The 19030-nt window shown below is 36.1% G+C and overlaps 2 long non-coding RNA genes and 1 pseudogene across 3 annotated transcripts; 2 read left to right on the forward strand and 1 right to left on the reverse strand.

Moving 5' to 3' along the window:
• Window positions 1-826: 826 nt before the first annotated feature.
• On the reverse strand, window positions 827-2653 carry LOC147481818 (uncharacterized; annotated as a pseudogene). The gene has a single exon (XR_015204610.1). The product of XR_015204610.1 is annotated as an uncharacterized LOC147481818 (transcript).
• Window positions 2654-13973: 11320 nt separating this feature from the next.
• Window positions 13974-15802, forward strand: LOC147481819 (uncharacterized). The gene is made up of 4 exons (XR_015206828.1): window positions 13974-14215; window positions 14450-14595; window positions 15551-15609; window positions 15702-15802. It is a non-coding gene; the product is annotated as an uncharacterized LOC147481819 (long non-coding RNA).
• Window positions 15803-16957: 1155 nt separating this feature from the next.
• On the forward strand, window positions 16958-18632 carry LOC147481820 (uncharacterized). The gene is made up of 4 exons (XR_015206202.1): window positions 16958-17505; window positions 17597-17799; window positions 18314-18353; window positions 18518-18632. It is a non-coding gene; the product is annotated as an uncharacterized LOC147481820 (long non-coding RNA).
• Window positions 18633-19030: the final 398 nt, after the last annotated feature.

Raw genomic sequence — 19030 nt, forward strand, 5'->3', positions numbered from 1 at the left:
AGAAAAATTGAAGCAGCCGCTTTTGGTCACGCACGCATCTCTGTTTTTCTCTCCATCTCTTTTTCTGCTCCACCATTTTTATTCTTTCGCTCCCCCCAAACAAAGGTAAACAATGGTTTCTCATTCTCTCTCTTTCCCACTAACCCCATTTCATTCTCTCTCTCTCCAGCTAACTGGAGATTTTTTATTATATTAGTTTAAATCTCAGAAATCCACCACCGTAGTTGAGAGGAAAAGCGAAAAATTTAGGAAGATCTAGAGAAAGAACGATCTTTAAAGGAATTATACATAACGAACGCTGATCTCTGTTCTGTAATAAGGTACTCTCTATTTCATTCAAATTATTTCCCTCAAATTCTCTGTTAGTAGTTCTAGGGTTTCGACGTTGTAATTCTCTCTTTAAAAACAATTAACTAAGCATTCTGTTGTTTCTATTATTCTTTAATGTTTTATACTTCGTTGAGTTAAGGTTATCATTGGCCAGAACTAGCTTCAATTTAACAAGTTTGTTTCTTCATTATTATTTTTTATTTATTTAATTAGTATATTGGGTGATGCATCTTTCTTATGAAATCTATTTGTTTTGCTAAGGGTTTGTTTCTGTTGGGGATGAATTATTAAGTGAGGAGTTGTAGCTACTTCAGTTGATTGGATTTATAAGAGATGAAAGATTGAAAAATGTTTTATTCTTGTTTTTGTGACTTTGATGTTGTTAACATTTACTGTCTTTATGTATGTTCATCGATCTTATTTTTATCATCTGTCCAACTCTGAGCTTAGAATGAAATATCAGTTTCATAGTATTTCAGTTAATTAGTACTTTTTTTTTCAAACAAATGTGGAACTAATACATTATATCTTCAAAATATGTCCGTAAAATAAATAAATAAATTAAACAAGATAAGAGAGACACATAAACACAACAACACTCTCAAACTCTTTTCTCAAAACAACACATGTATCTTCACAATATGTTCAAACGTGAATCAACGCAAAATACAAACCCAAGACAGAAACACAAGCCAGTAGCACTGCAGTCCATTACTTTTTCAAACCATTTACTAGCTGGCGTAAGCTTCACCTTTGATCAAAGCTCTTTCTAACCTTGTCTCAAATGGAGTAGAATGCCAATTCACTCTTTTGTCCTCTCTGTATTTGCTGGTTGTATTTGGTATTCCTTTATACGAAGAGCCTGAGCTTGATGAATCCACAGCCTGTCCTGTATGACTCCAGTAGCTTCCCACAGTTCCTAAGATAGGCATTTCATCTAGACTTCTACTTGGTGACTTTCTTGGTGACGAAGTTGCTGAAAAATGAATAAGCTCTTCAACAGTTAAAGCACCTAAGATTGGTCGATCTTCGTGACTTCTTGGTGAATTTGATCTCTGCGACATGCTTCTCTCAGCTGACTCATTACCAATAGATAAATTACTAGTCTTGGTTGAGGGTGTTGTTTCAGACGAACCCAACCAGTTTGAAAGGCTTGCATCCACGACTAATTCTTCCTTGGGAGACTTTGACCAATCACTCTTTGGGCTTGAACTACATGGTGAAACCTTGAATATTGGTTCTAAACTGAATGGTATTTGCAGTTCTTGATCTAAATTGGTGTTCTCCTTTTGTTGTATGAGTGGTGGTTTTGACCTCTTCTTCACAACCTTCCACTGAGCTAGATTCTCAACTGGATTTAAAACTGAATGAACATATTGGCTTCTATCTCGAGTATTCTGGTTAGAGCTTAGGGTCTTCATTTCCTCAGGGCCAGTACGGCTTAGCGGCAAAGGGCTATTGACTTCCTTCTCAGCCAATGGAGTTTCAGAGCCATGTCGTTGCACTGCTGATGGTAAAGAGAAAAAGGACTCAGAAGACTCATCTTGACAATCTGTTGACTGTCATCTTCATCGTCATCATCATAATAATCATCCTCATCGTCATCTAGCTCACTTTCCTCCGACTCGACCTCGTATTCATCATCACTATTGCTGCAATTTTGGTATCTATGGTTTGATGGGAAAGATCCTACTACACTTATTATGCTCGACTCATCTCTCTCTTCTTTCTTATCTTCGCTTTCTTTTTCTTCTTCACTTTCATAATCTCTAATCTCGTGAGTTGAAGTCTCTTCATAGGTTTTTACATTCAAGTCAAAAGTGACTTTCTTTCTAGTACCAAAGCTCAATTGCTCCTGCAATTTATCACTCGATTCTACAATTGGGGTTTCGGCTTTTTCTGTGAGGTCTTGACTCAAAGAGATAGCGGGACAAAGAGGTTCATCACAACCAGTTCTTTGCAAAGGTTCATCACAAGCCTCTCTTTGGCCTGCAACTACAGGTAGCACTCTCTCTCCCGATTCCTCACAGACATTTCTGCATGGGGGTACATTGTGTAAAAGTTGCACTCTCTTGGCCGATTCATTACAACCAATTCTTTGATCTTTAGGTATTACTCTTTTGTTCAGTTTTCGTCGTCTACATTCCTTTTTTGCACCAAAACAATTAAGAAAACACCCCATTAAATAGTTTCCTTTTACTTCCTTCTCAAGAGAGGAAGAGTTGGTAAAGAGTGTTGTTCATGATAGAAAGAAAGAAGAGAGACAGTTTAAGGTGACGAGTGAGTGAGTGAGTTAATTAGTACTTGTTTGATCTTGTAGCGCGCAGTTTGTACTTGTTTGTTGTTTAAGTTTGTACTTGTCTGTTGTAGATTTTTCTTTTTCATTAGGAGAATTTTTTTAATAGGACTAGTTTTTTTATGTGTTGAAATGCAACTGTGATGATCGGTTGATCAAGAGTGTGCTTGAAAACTCAAACTCACTATGATACAGAAATGAAAAAGAGCAGAAAAAGTACATGAAAGTTTAATGGTTCATACTAGATTTTGGTCAAAGTTATGGCTCACACTTTTTATGTACATCACACTGAATGGGCCATTTTTCCTTATGGAACAATAGATCTTTTATGGAAGGATATCCTGGTTAGTATGTTTTTCATTGGAAATATAAATATTTACAAACAATATCATTACGTCTTTTAACTAGAAGTGTATAGTAGCTGAGGTCGAAAATAGTCTTTAAAATTAGAAGTGTAAATTTATAATATTAGACTGCGTTTTTACTCCATGTATCCATTTCGACTATTGGCAGTTGTACAATTTCTTGCCTTGAGATTAGCAGCATATTTATCTGTGTGTGTGTTTTTTTTTTATGTGTAGTTTTATATGTTTGACCTGGTGAGCTATACGCGTGTTAAAAATAAAGGCGATTCAGTGTCCTCGTTTGATAAGTTTCTAGTCCAGTTAGAACTCATTGAGCTAAGCTTCCTAACACGTGATTATTTATCGTCGTAGGAATGTGCCACTGGAGGCATGTATGTACAAGATCCCAGTTGATGCATCCGAGTGGGGATCTCAAAGGGCCGTAACAATGGTCCGCAAAGGGCGAAAAAGTGCCCTTATTGGTGAAGAGTTCCCAGTTGGTGTTTACGGCAAAGCAGCCCCGTAAGATTTTGTGGCGATTACGAGCATTGAGGAAAAATGGGGTGTTTCAGGTTAGGCGAATGAGTATGAGTTTTAGCTATGTTCGGACCCCTCCAGTTTAATTTATGAGTTTTACCTTTTTAATTTATGAAAAGGAATTTGAAGTTTGTTTTCTTAGTGCACTCAAAAAATTAATGGAAGTTTTTTTTTTTTTATTATTATTATTATCTTTTTTTGCAATATTTGATAGTTTATTGTACATTTTGGAATTTGTTGGGAAGATGGAAATGTTGTATGTAGGCAAGCTGTGTAAATTTTGTTATGCAAGTTCGGTTTTTAAGTGGAAGACTGTTACTAGCATTATTATTAAATATATATATATATATATACCACGGTTTGGCATAAATCGTAGTGTTTAGTATAACTATATACTACGGTATTATAACACATACACTAATATAAACCACGGTTTCAATAGCTTATATATGTCACGGTTATGTTGACAACCGTGGTATATAATGGGCATTGACAAACCACGGTTTTTTGAAAAACCGTGGTATCCGTTAAACATATATACCACAGTTTTGCTATTATTATATACCACACCACTTATTGTCATGGTTGTATAACAGTGGTAAATATATTTATACCACACTTAAAAATAGTGGTATAAGTGTCATTCTGTAGTAGTGATACATCAATATTTAAGTGATTTTTCAAAAATGGGCAATGGATTTTACACAGACCAACCACTAGAACTACGCAATCTAGGGGAAGTTTGAGATCAGCTTTGCTTACTAAAGGTCGCCTATATCACCGAGCTATTCACCGAGTCAGGACATTCCATGTCTTGCACAGTAAATCCCCCTACTCGTGTAGCTGAAGCTGTCTGTCTAGATTGGGTTCGCCACATAGCCGACACGAAAGTTGCCTAAGAATATCTGTTATGATTTGTTTTAAAGTAATAACATCTAGAGATATATTTTGAATGAGAAAACAAACCCAAAAAAAAAATGTCTCAAAACGAGAATTAAACAAATAGAGTAACCCAAAGGGATACTATTCTCTATTTAATTCTATCTTTTTGCCTGCACCTCTCTATTTCGTCTCGAGAATCTAACGTTAAAAGAGTAAAAAAAATCCAAAAATTTCAAAAATTTCCTTTCTTAAAAATCTTTCATCTCTCGTTTAAATCTTTTCCCTTTCTAATCTCTCTCGCTTCTGAAAAAATTTTCAAAAATGTATTCTGTAGCAAACAAAAACCCTCCACCTAGTAAGACTAGATGAATCAATTTCAATGATCGTGTGCAAGCACTTCCTAGAGAACTACAGCTTAAGATATGGACACATATACCGAAATGCATTCTCTGTTTAGGTAAGAGTTCATACGCACGTAAGAGACGAGCTAAGAGAGAAGGCTAGTGCTCCAATTATCAAACATCAACTTGCCCCATTCTTCAACCTCATAACAATTCAGTTTTTTATGGTTTTCATGTGCCAGCCATCTGAAAAGAGTAATTCAACCATCTGGTTAGGATTGACTCAAATTTTCAAAAACTTTCAAGTCTTGGGGATATGACTTAAAACAACCCACCTTTTTAAAATTTCTGTCAAACTTATTCAAAACCCAAAAAAAAATTAATTAATATTTTATTTCCGTTATCTGTACATATTTTCCTATAGTTCTTGTACATTTATTTCCATCATCTGTTTCTCATTAACTACTGGATGTAAGTGTATCCTATACCGTTATGTTGCACTTTTTATGCTGATCGTTTTGGTACCTCACGGGTCAAGATCGTACAGCTAACAAAGCGCGGATCGGCTCCTGAAGTTGGCAAGGCATTGAGGACAGGATCGGAATTTCCTTAATTCATATGAGCTTGGGCCAAAATTTTGAATTTTTCAAAAGGCACGTGCCATCAACCCATATATATAACTCGTGACCACCCACAGTCATCTTCTCGATCACAAAATCCCCAACCCTAGCGGCCCACACTAGCTAGCGCTTGGCTCGCGACCGTGACCTCACCTCAACGCACCACCACACAATATTTTCATAGCCTACTCCATTTTCAACCCATATTCCAAATCACAACCCCAATTTAATCAATTCCTACTCTAAAATGGCTCAAGTTCTTAAAATCGTGTCGGAGAAAAATTTTCAAGACCTCTTCTATTCTGACCTGTTTAGAATGCACTTCAGGGCAGAGATAAGGAGAAAGGGATGGGAACCCTTGGTTGTGATGGAAAAAGTGGTTTATTCTCCTTCTCTTACACTTTCGTTCTATAATTTCATGGTTAGAAGGGAGAATGAACACGTCGAGGTTGTTAAGAATGGCAGAACGCTGGAGCTCACAAAGGAGGTGGTGAATGATGTTCTAGGGATTCCTCTAAAATCTTATGTTCAAACGGAATAGTCCCCAGATAACAAGCAGTCGACATGCTCATGGCTGAGACTCTTCTCGAGGGGGTGAAAAACCCCAAGTCTCATTGTGTGTTTCAGAGTTCTCTACGAATGAACCAGCTAGCAGTATCTCAGTGGACATCCTATAACCTACTAGGCTCAGCCAAACCTTCGGATATAGATAAGGCGATGCTCCATCTTTTATGGACTCTTCAAGAGCAGGAAAATGGTTTTTGCATTGTTTCCTTCCTTTTTTAGCAACTCTGCAAAACCAAGAAGTCAACATCCCCTTTACCAGTGTTAGTCACGAAGATCATGCAGCACTGGGGCTTTGAAGTACCGAACATCTTAGTGAAGGTTAGGGATGCTACCTTAGGTCCCATCTATGCCCACTGCATCCAAAAGTTTTGGTATCCCCCTGCTGCTAAAGCAGCCGAGCAAGCGCAGCCTACAGAGCAAGTGGACTACTTCGCTGAACATCAAGGAGGAGCAGCAGTCTTTCCAGTAGGAGCAGAGACGCTTCCAGCACAGTGTCACTAGAATAATGTAGAGCATTCAAGATGCGCTTCTGCGGTGTGATAGACATTCTAGGACCCGCCATCAAGGAGAAGTATCTTCTAGACGCCGCGATGAGTCATGCACGGATTCTGAATAGGAAATCTCCCTAGTGTCCGTACAGTTGGATATATTTATTTGTATTTTTTTCTTTTCACGTGTATGACTTAGTATAAGTTAGATTATATATATTATTATTTGCTTGTTTCATTTCTTTTAAGGAATTTGGTATATGAGTAGAAGGTAATACAGATACATCATGCCAAAATTTTCCATTTTCATCTTTCCATTTTTTCTGCATTTGCATAAGTTTTCAAAAATACAAAAATCCAAAAAGATTTCCATAGTAGAATAATTATCCCTAGTATAATAAACCATGTATTTCTCGTTATATATCAAATAACCCATGCCCCAAACCTATTTGGGGGTGGTATATTTTCAGCATGAAGAACATAATACAAAGGTATCACCGTTTTTGCTCATGTTTCTTTGGTAATCTCTTTCCTTATCTCAAGGACAAAGCATATTTTTCTTTGGGGGTGGTATAGTAACATTTTACAAAAACTAGGCAATTCTTATAATAGTAGTAGAATATTTTCTTATATATCATAGTATATTTCTTCCTTTCTAAAAAAAAATAAATAAAAAATCGAAAAGGACTAAAAATATTTTTTTGTTTAGTATTAAAAGTCTTGTTTTCTTTTTCTATGATAAATAAATAGTCTAGAAGTCTCATTATAGCAACAGAGTAAGGATTTGTTATTTCAACTTAGACTAGACTAATATATGCACAATAGTTTCTGCATCTTTTCATGAATGGCATGCATCAGCATTTGTATGTATATAGCAGTGAGTTTCCGATACCAAGGTTAGAACAGTTAAGTTCCATATCCTGTGAGAACCTAGCCAAAAGCCTCATCTGAATGATTATTGAGTGATGACACAAAGGATGTCCGGATAGAAAGACCACACGTCCACTTGCTTGATCACCACGCTATATCCTATGAGAGAATTTAGGCTCTTTTTGGATTGATATAGCCAAATAAACGTTAAAAACCCAAAAAGATAGATTTTTCCTTTAGTTACCCCTCTTAAGCCTTCACCCTTTCTAAAAGCGTTTTTATTCTTCACCATAAATTCCTATCCTATTACAAAATCCAATAAAAAAAACTTACCCAGCTGACGAGTTGAGAACTAGATGGATATCAGGAAAGAGAAAATAAGACCTTGTACAAAAACAGAACAGTTATTTGCTTCAAAAAGAAAAAGGAAAGAAAGAGAAGAAAAGAAAAGAAAAACCCATCCAAAACCAAAACTCCAAAAATCCAAAAATCCAAAGAAGTCAAAAATCGAATTTCCCAAAAGTTCAAAATCAAAAGGAGACGATATTAAAAACAAAAAAAAAAAAAAAAGCAAGGTTAGAACTCCCAAAATTTAATTTTATATGGAGTCACAAAGCTAAAGGGCTAAAAGAATACATTCCAATTCGGAAGCAAAGAACAAAGCGAGGTTCTTCGCTGGTTACAAGAATCATGAATACCCAATTTCTCAACTTATCGGATTTTTTTTTCTTTTCCTTATTCTTTCTAAGCCATCACCCTAGCCCCATAACTCCTAATAAAATACCTCTAGCTCGATTAGGAATAAGATAGTATGATCATAAGTGGCAAGCGTGATTAATCGACCTCAGTTTCTTTAGACGACATTTGAGTATGTGAGGAATATATATAAGTGCCCGCTGCACTTGAGAGAACGAAACTTAAGTGAATCTATCAGAGAGTTGTGATTGCAACACACCCCTGTGAGAACCCACCTTAAGGATGCTCTCCAAAAGTCTCGGAAACAACTCTGTTTTTGTATTTCATTGCTCATGTTTTGTACATTTATCTTTATATGATTAAATTACTGTACATATGTTATTCAACGTTCAAAGGAGTTTTTCCCTATTCACCGCTAATGAGATGTATGGACATCAGAGAATAAATGAGGAAACAAGACTCTTTGTATTAAATAGAAAAAGTTTGGGAGTACCTTCACTGGAAAACTTTCACGAGGCTTAAAGCTCGTCCACTAGGGAATTCCAAGTAGCTTAAGGCCTTGTTGCATATATTCAATGCAATTGCACTCTACGAAATGAGATGTTTAGTTAATAATAAGTCACACATTTGTGATCTTAGTTTTTTCTCTCATCTTTGCTTGAGGGCAAGCAAGATGCTATTTGGGGGTGGTGATCAGGTCCCAAATATGTGTTTTATTACCCCTTTATTAATGTATTACAGTCCCTCTTACGCTTAATGAAAAGATAACTCGTAACTTTTACTGCCTTTTTCAGGTTAAGGAGTATTACAGACCACTTATCATAAAAGCTACGTCTTAGCACCAAAAGGAGCATTAATCACGCTTATTATGAAGACCAGTAGCTGCTATGAAAAAGTGTTGAAAAAGTCAAGTCAACCGGTCAAAGTCAACAGTCAAAGGACTCAAATCAGAAGACCAAAGATGGGGACCCTTATTTCAAATTATGAAGACTTATCCCTAAACCTATCTTGATCAAGAAGGCACCCATAAAGCAAAAGAAAAAGCAAAAGTGAAAAGGGTGAGGTGTCTAGTTTAGAATGGATGAGGGCAAATCTGTAACTGGCAATAGGAGGGGTATATAATCAAAAAGCAAAGGAGAGAGAACTCATCCATTGTATTAGGATCCAAACTATTTGGTTTGATTTACTTTCTAGTCTTGTTTTTCAATTCAAGTTTTACTTTATTGTTCTTCATTTCTTGCATTTTAAATCTTGTTATTTCACTTTGTTATTTCAATCAATTAATATTTCCTTGTTGTTCTTGTTTCAATCTTTCATTCAATTCAATCCTTTGCTTTCAATGTTTTGAGTTATTTCAATCTTTAACAACTTGCTTTTCAACGTTTTTCATTCACATCTAAACTAGACAAGTCCTAAACTAAGAGTCTACCTTCTTCCCTAAAACTCCCATCTCTCAACTCTAAGCAATCTAGGATGAACCAACTTCTTACAAAACTTTGAAGACTTACTACCATAAAACAACTTCAATTAACTAGAGTCAATTGGACTTAGAGTGTTGATTACCAAGTTGATTCAAAGTGTGTGAGCTATGATCCACAACTTGCCTCACACACTTGAACTTCCCAAGGCAATTAAAACTCTAATCCCTTGGTAAGTATTAAACTTAAACCAAGTTTAACTCCTGTTCATCATAAGAAATCAATCAAAAACAAAGTTTTCTTTTTCTTTCATTTTTCTTTTTATCACTAACTATTACAAACAAGTTCCACTATTTTCTCCTACTCTATTACAAAATTCGGGCTCGGAGTACAACTGTGTGTCACAAATGAACTAGACCTTAAAAAAATCACACACACTTGTGTTGAGGTGACCTAGCAGTCGTTCACCGGTGCCGGCGGACGGCGGTCGTCTTTCACCTATTTGATCAGCTCCTCTCCACCTTTGTTTGTCCCACAACCTGATTTGCAAAAAAATATCTCCGTACAGAGAAACAGTAAAAATAAAATGACGAAAAATACAAATAAAAATGAGAAATGGAGAGGTAAGAATGATGCTTCCTTCTTAGATTCTCAACCAATCACTCTCACTCCTTCAATCCATAACGGCGGCGCCATTTGAAGCTTTAGTAGTGGTGGAAGTATATTTCAAAAGAGTTTAGAAGTTGAGGTTTATCCTAAATTGTTTAGAGTTTGAGTGTGGGAGATAGAAGAAGAAAGGAAGACTCTTGAATCTTAGATTGGTTCAACACTAATGAACTTGAAAGCTTTGATTATAGATTAAAATGACTTGAAAACATGAAATGAAGATTGATTAAAACATTGAAATGAAACAAGCAAACAAGATGAAGATTGAAACAAGTAACAAGTAACAAGTTGATTGAAATAAAAGAAATGAAATAACAAGTTGATTGAAATAAAGGAAATGAAATAACAAGAAATTGAAAATATAAATTGAAAAACAAGACAAGAAAATAAAGAAACCAAATTATTTGGATCCTAAGACAATGGATGAGCTCTCTCTCTTTTGCTTTTTGTTTATATACCCCTACTTTTTCCATTTACAGATTTGCCCTCATCCATTCTTAACTAGATACCTCACCCCTTTCACTTTTGTTTTTGCTTTATGGGTGCCTTCTTGACCAAGATAAGGTTTGGGATAAGTCTTCATAATTTGAAATAAGGGCCTCCATTTTTGGTCTTCTAATTTAAGTCCTTTGACTGTTGACTTTGACCGTTGACTTGACTTTTTTAGCACTTTTCTATAGCAGCTACTGGTCTTTATAATAAGCGTGATTAAGGCTTCTTTTGATGCTAAGATGCAGCTTTTATGATAAGTGGTCTGAAATACTCCTTAACCTGAAAAATGAAGTAAAAGTTATGAGTTGCCTTTTTGTGAAGCGTAAGAGGGAATGTAATGCAGCAATATACGGGTAATAAAACACATATTTAAGAGTTGATCAAAGAGCCTTGAGAGTCCTAGGGTTAGGGTTAACCTCACCGCTTGTGAGTTCCCTTCCATCTTTGGACTCTATCTTCCTATTAGGATCATCTCCTTATGGAAGTCTGAATCTGGACCATATCTTATTAGAGGTAAGTTTCCTTGTTGGTCAAAATATCCCATCGCATATGGGAAGATTAGAGCTAAAAGGTAACTCTTAAAGATCTGTCACTCTGATTCCTTCTTTATCATCAAAGATTGCCCTCTCCAGTTTCCTTCTGTTCATGAACTGTCTTTATCAGTTCCTAACAACATGGATAACTGGTATATTCAGAGGCGGGTCGTCACGTGACCAGCACATGCTCATGACACACTCGTAATAGACATGAGATAACTTATTCCCAAAACTAATATGATGGTTCTCATCTTATTCTGGGTATCCATAGACCTAGGTCATTTCCCTTCCACGTGTCACCTAATTAATGATAGGAAATCCCCCTTACAGATGCCCCCTCTCGTGCCATCTAGCACATGGGCGCTTGAAGCGACACTGCTTTTAGGGCGAGAATCTTTTTCATAAATAGTTGTTGGAACTGCTTACGGACTCACCTAATTAAGGCTCTGAAAAGACGGCTCGAGCAGACACGTCGTTTCCCAAAAAAGGTAATGATGGCAGTTTCATCCTGAAAAGGCGCAACGTTTGGGTTAATCGTAACCGTCCATCCCATTTGTATATAAGGGGCTTGGAGAGAGAATCTTCCTTATCTCTTCTGTTATCTTTCTCTGTATACGGACTTTTTGCTCTCCTGCTAAGGTTTAATTAAAAATTCAAGCTTTCTACTCTTTCTGACTATGACGAACCCAAATTGGTCACTCATCAACTTCAGGGATCTCTCTTCCCTAGAGCTGATTAGAGAGAGATTTCACATCCATGCCAATATTGGGCTTGAGTGGGGGAGATTATCTGACGAGTTGACCTACAAGGAGGTTGCGCTCGTCACAATTAGTCAACTCAGGGCTGGTATCACTCTTCCTCACCACCCATTATTGAGGGAGTGCCTGATCCGCTTCAATCTTGCCCTTAGTCAAGTGGCGCCCATGTTCTACAAAACTGTCATGTACTCTGCCCTACTGGCAAAGAGGCATGGATTCGTCTTGAACAGATGGGTATTTGGGTATTTTTATGAGGTCTATCGCATTCGGGACCAGTCTTCCTACTACCTCATGACCAGGGACAAGAATGCTCCGATCGTCTTCTTCGAGGGAAAACATAGTGATGATGGTTGGACTGATTACCACATTCAGGTGCTGGGTGGCGAATGGGACCTTCGTCCTCAAGATGCTCATGGCGAACCAGTGGGAATTCTTATACAAGAAAATGGACTTTTGCCCACGGATGCCTGGTATTTTTTGCCACGGTTATGAACCCTTGCTGATTCGCCCACGATTATTGACTGTAGGTAATGGTTTTTCTTTTGTAGGCCTACTTAAATATCTTTACCCACGGTTAGGGGTGCCAACGGGTTGGTTTTGGGTCGGGTCTTAGCGGTTTCGGTTTGGGTTTTATTATTTGCAGTTTTATCGGTTTCGGTTCTCAACGGTTTTAGTATGAGAATTATAGAACCCAACCCAAAACCATAAAAACCCATGGGTTTTTATCGGTTTCGGTTCTAATTCGGGTCTTTATTATTTATTATGATTATTAAACAATTTCAATCATTTAAATACTAAAACTTGCATTGTTTTTATTTTTATTTTTTATTTTCCTACACGATAATATTTTATATATAATTAGTGATGTATCAATACTCATATTTTCATCAATTTATGAATATGTATCAATCATACATGTTAAAACATTTACTATTCATGTGATAATTTAAACCTTTGATATAGAAATTAAAATAATCAAATATCTAACCTTATAATTTTGATTTTTTTTTTACGTACATACACATATATTTGTTTTCTTGTATTAACTCGATCATGTACACATGTAATCACATATATTTGTTACATTGATATATTTTACGTGCATACACATATATTTGTACACGTGTATTAACTCGCATTTTAAATCGAACATGCGAGTACATGCATCTTATAAATTACATCTCATCACTAATTTTTAACATGAACACTATATATTGGTTTATAATAAGTGCGTGTACCACAATATATCAAGCATGTGTATCCTATTTAAATATACACGTGCATAAGTTAATAAATATAAAATTTAGTAGTTAATTCATAATATACACATTGACATTATTATTAACAATCTATGATACACTTGTTTAACGTATAATTATAAAATATACATTTAACAACACACATTCACTATTATGCTATATATATTTAATAGACTTTTACATGTAAAAAATATATTTTATATTATGATGTATGAGTTTGATTATCTTAAATGTAATATAATATTAAATTTTATATATATCGAAATCATAATAATCGGTTTCTGTTTCGGTTCGGGTACTCATGGGTTTTTTACTATTCGGTTCAACAATTTCAGTTCTTTATTGGTTCGGTTTTTAATGGCCCATTTTAAATGGGTCTAACTTTTTAAGACCCAAAACCGGAACATTCAGTTTCAGTTTCGATTCGGTTTCGGGTAATCGGGTACCCATTGGCACCCCCTACCCACGGTTTACCTATTTCTTGGGCCGTGGGTGGCAGCCACGAGAGAAACCGTCGGGTACTTTTTTTTTTGTCTGAAGATTCACACCGACGCTTTTTGACCGTGGGTTAAGGGATCGTAAAATTAGGCGAGTAGACCACTGTTGCTTGACTTGCTTCCCCCCATCAGTTGTTTAACTTTATAAAACAAAAACACAGATACTCGTAGTTAGTCTATTTTCTACTTCCCCACCACTGCTCCCACAATTAGCCACTTGCTCTTTTTTTCTGTTTTTTTTTTTCTCTTTCTTCTTCTCACATCTCAACAAGGTAATGAAATAAAAAAAAAAAAAAATTATTTCAAGCACCGATTTTTTTTGTGTAGGGTTTTATTTGACAAAAAATTTCAATTTTAATTTTCTTAGGATTTACAAGCTTTATTTCTCTTGACTACTCAAAGACACATTTTTTTTCCTTCAACGTCTCAGCTTGGAATCGTTGCTGACCGAAACCCAGGTCAATTTAGTTTCTTCAAAGGTTTTCATATTCATTTTTTTACTGGATGCGCTGTTGCACGAATTGGAAGCTAAGGGAGGAAGAAGAAGCTATGGGTTACTGGTTCATTTACAGCCCAAACCTGTGGCGAGATCGTGGGAAGGAAAAACTTAATGGACAGGTTCGTCTACATTTGAAATAGATCTTCTATCTTTTGCCTACCTGTGAATGTGAATGTGAATGTGGTTCCATGATTTTTTATTTTTTATTTTTTTTTCAGAAAAGTATATACTGATTTTGTTGTTATGCAATTTTCTGTTTAAACTAGGGATTATTGAACACTCTCCACGTACTCCCAAGTCAAAAGACAAAATTATCAATTCTTGAAAGAGATGACATAAAGATCTTTATGCAGGTACTGAAGGAGATTGACCGCCCTATCGTGTATTCTCTCTCTCCTGGAGTCGGTGCGACACCAGCTATGGCCAAGGATGTGAGCCCTCTTGTGAATGTGTATAGGGTTACAGGTGGAGTGATGTAGCTTCTTTTTAATGTATCAAGGTATGTGAAGATATGGATATATGCTAAAGATATTTAGCACCTCTTGTCATTCTTTACAAGGTATATATATCAATGTTCTACTAGCTCATTAATTTCAGTTTTGGAACTACCAAATCCCAAACATTAATTCTGATGCGGATTGCATGTTCATTACTTTTGCTTATAATTGCCAAGAATTTCAAAGGAACTTATACAAACTTGTGCGTCAGCAACTTCGCTGCAGCTAATATGATAGGATCAACGGGCTTGCGGGGAAACTCATGGCCTGACTTAGACATGCTTCCTTTGGGGTGGCTTACTGATCCAAGTAAAAACTTGGCACAATACGACACATTATGATCCCATCACTACCTATTCACGAGGATACTGTATACATATATTCCACTCTGACATTCATAATGTTTCAAAGTGAGATACACCTCCCCCCCCCCTATCCAACTACTACAAGATGAATTTTAACTTTCTGAAGTAGCTTAACCGTTGGATATTAGATTTGGGGGGACATGGGGCGTGCCAAATTTCACCATCGTTCTGTGGGGGGTGGGGGAGGGGTATGTCTAAAAGACCCTAATTTTAAAGAACCTGTGCCATGCATCAATTTTTCTTTGTTTTTGCACCAGGGCACAGACACAAAAGTCTCGCACTTTCTCAGTCATAAGATGCCCACTTAAACTGTTGCTCATTCACCAGAAAAGACTTCATTTTTGTCACGCAATTCCTGGAGCTTAGCCGTTATATATAGTTTGTGAGGGATTTATTTATGGCCAATATAAAGGATAAATGAACAAGTTTTTCTTAGAAAATAACATTTTATTCCAAGTCCTTTCTTCAGTGAATTATATCTTTGCCATGCTTAGCTTGCTGATGCAAACTTTACTGTATGCTTTTGAATGTTGACTTGTTGAGGGTAACACATTTTAAAACAGAAATCATGTTTCTTATATTCCATCCCCAGGTGTAAATCAAGGCCTGCATAGAAATTCTAACCTCACAATCGAAGAGCAAATAACTCAGGTCCAGATGCAATTTTTTATTTACTGTGTTTGTTATTCTTCAAGTACAGTATATATTAAGTTGTGGAAATACCAAAATTTTCTTCCTAGCAGATGACTCTATGGTCTATGGCACAGACCCCTCTCATGTTTGGAGGAGATATGAGGAAGCTCGATGACGCCACATACAACATCATAGCAAATCCTACATTGCTTTCGAAATAAATACTTTCAAAGAGGCACAATATGGAGGTAAGTCTCCCAACCAATTATAACCCCTTCCAAGAGAAACAACTTAATTTAGTCTTACTTAATATTAAATTTATTTATAAATTTGATTCATCATCAGTTTCCCTATATCACTGGAGAAAACGGAACAGTGATGACTTCTACAAGTTCAAAAGAAATGAATGCATCAGATTCACATGTTCTGGGTCCTACATGTTGCAAGGATCCTAGGGTAAAAGGTTGGGTTTCTGAAGTTCTAGATAATGAGCTAGAGAAGATTTGCTGGAAAGATAACATAAGACGCAAACAAAGTCCGCCATTTTGCCTTTACAAGAGCAAACATCTTTTGAAATCGTAAGAAGCTACTTTAGAAATTTTGCAATCAAATTAGTGTTTCTTATATAATAAAACTCAAACTTTTCTCTTGTCATTAGCACCAGTGATCCTATTAGTAATGCAGTTCTTCTTAATGTGATATAAGTTAGTGATTTCTTTTTTTTTAATGCTGATGAAGCGGGGATGAAAAGATACCCCAGGAACAAAAATATCACGGGAAGCATCATTTATCAGCATTAGACTCCACAGAACTATGCTTAGATGCCTCTTCCAAGGGAAAGCTTAGATCACATGAATTGAAGACTAGCTCATTTTCTCCTTGTAGATGGTTGCAATACAAATAGAAACACATAGGCTAAGTCCTTTTCCCATAAAATGCATTTGCTTTTCAAATTATATACGCACAATATAACCAACCCTCCCCCCACCTCACGCCGTAAACACAAAGAAAAACACACTGAGAGAGCAGTAATTAGTGTGGGTTCTTCCCCAGTATTTGAAATTCTCCTTAGAGAAGAAGATTCATTACTGTGTCTAGTAGTAGTTAGAAGAGGCGATAGGAGAAATATAATCTTATTTCTGATCTTGCTGCTTGATCACATCTTTCTTTCAGATTTTATATTTTTAGTTTTTCAGTGCAAGTTGTATACTTTTATCCATTCCAATGAAAACTTACATTTATGTCATCTCTTCCCTTCTAAATAATTGTGTCAAGTTATGCAACAGAGTAACAGAAAATATTTTCTCTATATGAAATGAGTTCTCTGTTTCTAATTGGAATTATTTTGGATATCTTTGTCGAGTTATCCCTAATAGAGAAAGTGGCAAATATTAAGCCAGCCCCAGATATTGATGTGTTTATGAAGTTGAAATCAGGATTCTTCTTTTTGTTTGTTCAAAGGCTCATTTGATTGTTTCTTAAATTTTGATGGGGGGAGAGACATTTTATATTTAAGCTCTTTCTTATGGTGTCTTCAAGAAGAACTTTTCTGTTTGTTTGCTGTGCTGCATCTTTTTTCTTAAGATTTGAATGGTTCTGAATCATTTTTCATTATGCTTGTTTTCCTTCCTCACCCCACTTGAGTAGGCAACATCACTGGAAGGTCAGAAAGAAAATGTTATAATTGAATATTTTCTCAAGGTAAGTGAGGGGACAGGTTCTATATGCATTTCTCTGTTCTGGTAATTTGCTTGTTCTGCCTTGACGGGTATTGATAGGGAGCACTCTCTTTCGTCTGTGTCATGCATTTATTATGTAGGCGAAAAGGATCAACGGTCGTTGAGCTTCCCTTCCAACATCGAGCAGGCTTCATTCGCAGCTGAGTGGTTAGCGCTCTAAAAGTTATTTTCTCATGTAACAGACTGATACTTTCTCTTTTTCCTTTTTATGACCTGATATGGCATCTGGTGCAGTAATGTTTCTAACGCTGATACTTGTCCTATAGGAGATCTGTGTGTTGAAATTTAATATGCTTGTGACCACATATGAGTTTATTATGTTCGACCGGTCGAAGCTATCACGAATTGATTGGAAGTATATCATAATTGGCGAAGCACAATGAATGAAAGATAAGGAATTAGTTCTAGCGCGAGATCTCGATAGATATCGCTGCCAACACGTTTACTTCTTGCTGGCACTCCATTACAAGTAAGTTATCCTTTCATGTGTAATAATTAGAGATGTATTTGCAGCTCGAAATAAATAAATAAATAAGCAATGAACCAAAGTGCATTTTTTTTACTTTACTTTATATTGAAATTTGTGCTAGTGTAATTTATGCTATTTTTCGAAAGGTATATACATCATTTTTGAGCAGTGTGGGTATCTCTTGATGCATTTTTTATGGCTTCCTGCCTCTCAGTGATTGGTTAATTTGGCTAGTTACTTGAGATGTCTATCATCCCATTTCTTTGTTTTGTTTCAATGAAGAGTCCTTGAAATTGATTGAACATCAATACACCGGTAAATCCTTTCTTCTTCTTTTTGGAAAATATTAAGCGTCGACATTTCATATGGAAAATACTTGTTTAATATAGTTATGGTTCACACTTCACAGTAACCCATTTCTTCTTTACGAATGGAACCCTTGATGATGTCCACGTACACGGTACACTTGTTCATAGTGTTGTTTTTCTGATTGAATGCTATTGCTTGTGAACAGGATCGGTGGATCTGGTATGGACATTCGAAGTAAAGCAAGGGTAACTTTCTCTTACACTCACACTTATTCAGATTAATTTAAGAGAGAAAAAAAAAGAGATCTTTTTTTTGCCCATGTTAGTTTTATATGTACAGTACACTCTGCTTTTTGTGGTATGAACGGCATAGTGTCTGATTGGTTTTTATTAATTGGTTTGGTGTTTAGACTCTCCCGGGGCCGGTCACCGATCCCCATAAGCTTCCCAAGTGGAATTTTGATGGTTCTAGCACTGCTCAAGCTCGACAGTGAAGTTATTTTATATGCTCTGTTTAGTTCGATACAAACAAGTGCAAATAGCAAACAGGTGCATTTGCATTTAAATGCACGACAATGAATTGTGATGACATTTCACTTCACCTGTTTGGTGAGACCGTGAGAGTAGTGCAAAACACCTTATGTCATCTTCACAAATATTGTACATAACTAAATAACCATATGATTTTCACATTATCTTATTAATTCCAATTACCCACTTTAGAATTACCATGTAATTCTAACAGTTCCATGTAAATGTAAAGCAATTCATTTTCATATCCCGTCTAACTCAAGAATAATTGAAAAAAAAAACCCCAAAAATCCCAAAAACCTATCTCAAGAATCTAGTTTTACTTCAATTTTTTGGTTTAATTTCATCGGAGATACAAAAAGTTGATTTGAGTTAGTTTGATCTTCATAGAG

This window comes from Coptis chinensis, chromosome 8 (assembly GCF_015680905.1).
Source record: "Coptis chinensis isolate HL-2020 chromosome 8, ASM1568090v1, whole genome shotgun sequence".
In the NCBI taxonomy this organism is placed as follows: Eukaryota; Viridiplantae; Streptophyta; class Magnoliopsida; order Ranunculales; family Ranunculaceae; genus Coptis; species Coptis chinensis.